Genomic DNA, 4,162 nt, shown 5'->3' with positions numbered 1-4,162 from the left:
GATAGGGTTATACATGCAAGGGATACATAGTTTGCAATCCTGAGACTGCCTAGGGTGAGACTACCTACTAGATATGGGTAGGGGTCACTTTGTGCAGATATGGCCATGCCTATCTAGCAGCCCGAGTATGGCTGGTTTTGGTGGACGTTCAGGAAGGGGGGGGGGGTGTGCTGTGAAGTGGATGATGGCTATTCAATTATGTATCCAAGTGTGTTGGGGTTGAATGGCTCAGTTCAGGCCAGACAATTATGTGGGTATGTGCCAGTAACGTTTCTATACATGTGTATTGCACATTTTAATGTTCACATGTTTGTGGGATTGTATTGTGGATGTGTATATTTGTTCTTTGGTTATCTTCCTGATTCACCCACTGCTCCCTCATAGACCTCCAGTTCACCTATTGTGCATCCAACCCAGTCTCCCCTTGGTGAATTATTACATTACCCGTCACCCCCCAACCCCATATTCCACAGACACCATTCATCCCTTCTCTAGTTAATGGCCCATGGCACAGTCAACAGAACACATTGCGTACACTACATATCTCTGGGACCAATATGGTTGTGAGGTCTACACTAGCATTTCTGATCATCCACATGCTGTACTTCACGCACATAGGTACATGCAAATACTTATCTTTCATGACATGGTAGATAGACCTGGGTAATACCCGTTCATCTATGGGCCATCCTGACAAGGACGACTTGGACCATGAATGGGCAGATATTGGGCGAATGCTCTGACCATTGGTAGGGTTGCCACCTTTTCATATGACCTGGATGGGACATTTTCGGGACACACATCTGAGTTTACAGGCCAACACATACCCCCGGCCATTATAAAGGATAGTACTTTAGTTTTATGCCTACGTATTAGCTTTTATTGTTGTAGTGGTGCAGTTGCTTATTCTGTTTCATTTACTTTCTTATTCTGTTTCTTGTAACATATAGGTATTTTGTATATGGAAATACGTATTGTATGGGACTATTACATAACATATGGGACATAATTATGTCCTACTATCGCAGGACATTTCACATTTATTATGGTTTTGGTATGGACACACCTGCCTAGAGGAGGACTGTTCCTCACAATGTAGGACAGGTGGTAACCCAAACCACTGGGCTAGGCTTAGCAATTGGCGGCACGCTAACACGATGCATTTCGCTTCCACTTGGTATAACTAGCAACACTACAATGGAATACGGGCACGGGGTTTTAAATATCATTTGTTCGACGGAAGGGGACTCAATATTCAGCTACGTGCCTTTGTGTTTACTTCTTATTGTGGTGTTCGCAATGATGTCTTGTATGCTTTGCATGCATTTCACTATCCACGGACACTGACAGAAGTGATTACTATTAGAGGCAGGCTGTACTAGTCAGCATTTAGGTTGCGCGTATGCAGTCGACATGTTCATGCCTCCATGCAGTGCTTGGACATGCCCTCTGCACTCGTACACGTTTCCTATGCACGTGGCCGTTACAGCAGCGCACCTTCATTAATATGCATGTGGTGCTGCTGCACCATCTCTACACCACACTATTGGCACAAGGCTAACGCCGTCCTTGCGCCGAGCTTCATGAATCCCGGGGTATGTGTTTCAGTTATTTCTTCAATGTTTGTTTAAAGTTAAAATGTATGAGTTAAAGCAAGTATGTATGTTTCAGACAACTGTACGACAGTACTAGTTTTTAGTTTATCTATGTTCAGATAATACTGACAGGAAAACAGATTTCAGTCCATTTTTTATTTGTGTTCATGTAACACTGGCAAAAATGTTCTCACGTTTTCAGATAATTGTATAACAATACTAGTTTTTAGTTTATCTATGTTCAGATAATACTGACAGAAAAAGGTACTAATAGCTTGGTTTTCAGAATATAACATGCACCAGTTTTCAGTTATGCTTTTATCTGTGTTCAGTTAATGGCAAAAGATATTCTTTTAGTATTAGTTTAGTTAGTTTCCAGAATATACACAGCTATTTAAAATGTTCAGTATAAATATGTCAAGCTAATGTAAGTTTCAGTCAAAATTCAGAATATGAAATTCATACTTAGTTATGCATGTTCAGTACAGTACATTTCAGTCAAATTTAAGAATATAGGAATCATATTCAGTTACTTCACTTTATTAAGTCATTAGTTTTAAGGGTACAGTAACAGAATTACATTATTCAGTCGTTAGTTAAGGGTAAAATGACAGATTTATTTATTACAGGCTTATTAAGATAAGTTATCTAAATAACAAGTAGTAATAGTTATTCATTATACTCAAGACAGAACAGGTAGGCTTAATTTGTTAATTAATTTACAGATTACAGTAGTACACTTTACATAATTATTGTACATTAGTCAGAAATTTAAAAGGACATTAACAGAAAATACAAAGGTATAGATCTGAAATACAGAAAAAAGAAGTTATGTCTTACCGTAACGTTCCATCTGTGTCATAGATCTTTGTTCATTCATTACAGATAGGACCTCGGTTCCATCCTCAGATCTGATACGGCCATTTCCCAGCTTGCGCAATCCAAAAACTCTCAGCTAAGAACCTACCCACAATGCCCCTCTCCTAGTTACTCCAGATCGAGTTTGTCCGCCCTAGTAGTAACAGATAAAATAGTAGGAGGATCTGTCAAATACCCTAACCAGGTCTTCCTAAAGTCTACCAGGAGTCCTGGCAGGGGGAAGGAGGGCAGGAAGTAATGAATGAACAAAGATCTACAACACAGATGGAACGTTATGGTAAGTCATAACTTCTTTATCTGATGTTGTAAATCTTTGTTTATTCATTACAGATAGGACCGAGTCCCCAGCTACTTGATTCCTGGGTGGCCCTAAGGAAAGATATTCTTGAGCACCATAGAACCAAAAGATGCTCGTCCTTGGAGGCCAAATCCAATTTGTAATGAGATATAAAGGTATGAGGTCTTGCCCAAGTGGCTGCTGTGCATATATCATCCATAGAGGCTCTGGAATGAAAAGCTACAGAAGTAGCCATAGATCTGATAGAATGAGCCTTTATTATGGAAGGGAAGGATAGCTTATTCTGTTGGTAGATAAAGGTAATGATGTTTCTAAGCCAAGAGGATAAAGTCACTTTGGAAACAGGTTTACCCAATCTGGGTCCTGCAAAGGCCACAAACAATTGGTCTGTTTTCCTGAAAGATTTAGTCCTGTCCAAATAACAACCAAGCTGCCAGTGCACATCAGGGTGTGCAAAAGGTATTTCCCTCTATTAGAATGCCTTGGGAAGAAAACCATCAGGTCAATAGATTGATTAATGCAAAAGCCAGAAATGACCTTGGGCAAGAAAGAAGGGTCAGTACAAAGAGACACCCTATCCATGTGGAAGATCAAGTAAGGACTCTTGACACTCAAGGCCTGCAGCTCAGATACTCTTCTTGCTGAGGTGAGTGCTACTAGAAGTAAGGTTTTCCATGACAAAAATTTCAAATCACATGAATCAAAGAGCTCAAAGGGAGAACCTGTGAGAGACTGTAGCACCAGAATCAAGTCCCAGGGTTCTAAGGGAGGCTTGACTGGAGGTTTAACATGTAATACTCTCTTCAAAAAGGTCTTTCATAGGCGGTGTGACATAACTGAAGAATTATCAAGACCATTATGAAAATTGGAGAAAGCTGCTAAATGTACAGTGATCATTGAAGCTGAGGCTCTTGCGTGTAAAAGAGTAGTCAGGTATTGTAGGATCTTTTGAATAGGCATAGAGAAAGGGTCTAAGTTCTGGACTTTGGCCCAAGTAGAAAACCTAGTCCATTTACTAGAATAAACCTTCCTAGTGGAAGGTTTGTGTGAGGCCAGAAGAATTTCACAAACAGGAGATGGGATGTCAGGCAGCCTGGCAATCATTGGAAGTGGAGGAACTAAGCCCTGAGCTTGAGACTGTGCAGGTTTGGATGAATAAGTCCCTGAGGATGAGATAACAGGTCCTGGGAATGATCTAGGATCCATGGGCTGTGAATCAGATGAGGTCATAGAAATGGGAACCAGACTTGATGTGGCCAGTAGTGAGCAATGAGGATCACTTTGCTTTTCAACCTCTGAACTTTCTGGAGAAATTTTGGAATGAAGGGAAATGGGGGAAAGGCATACAGAAGACCCGGGGACCAATCGTGCATTAGAGCATCCCTCAGTC

The sequence above is a fragment of the Protopterus annectens genome, chromosome 2.part1 (assembly GCF_019279795.1).
Source record: "Protopterus annectens isolate FY-2018-M chromosome 2.part1, PAN1.0, whole genome shotgun sequence".
Taxonomy (NCBI): domain Eukaryota; kingdom Metazoa; phylum Chordata; order Ceratodontiformes; family Protopteridae; genus Protopterus; species Protopterus annectens.
Note: the sequence above shows the minus strand (reverse complement) of the source record.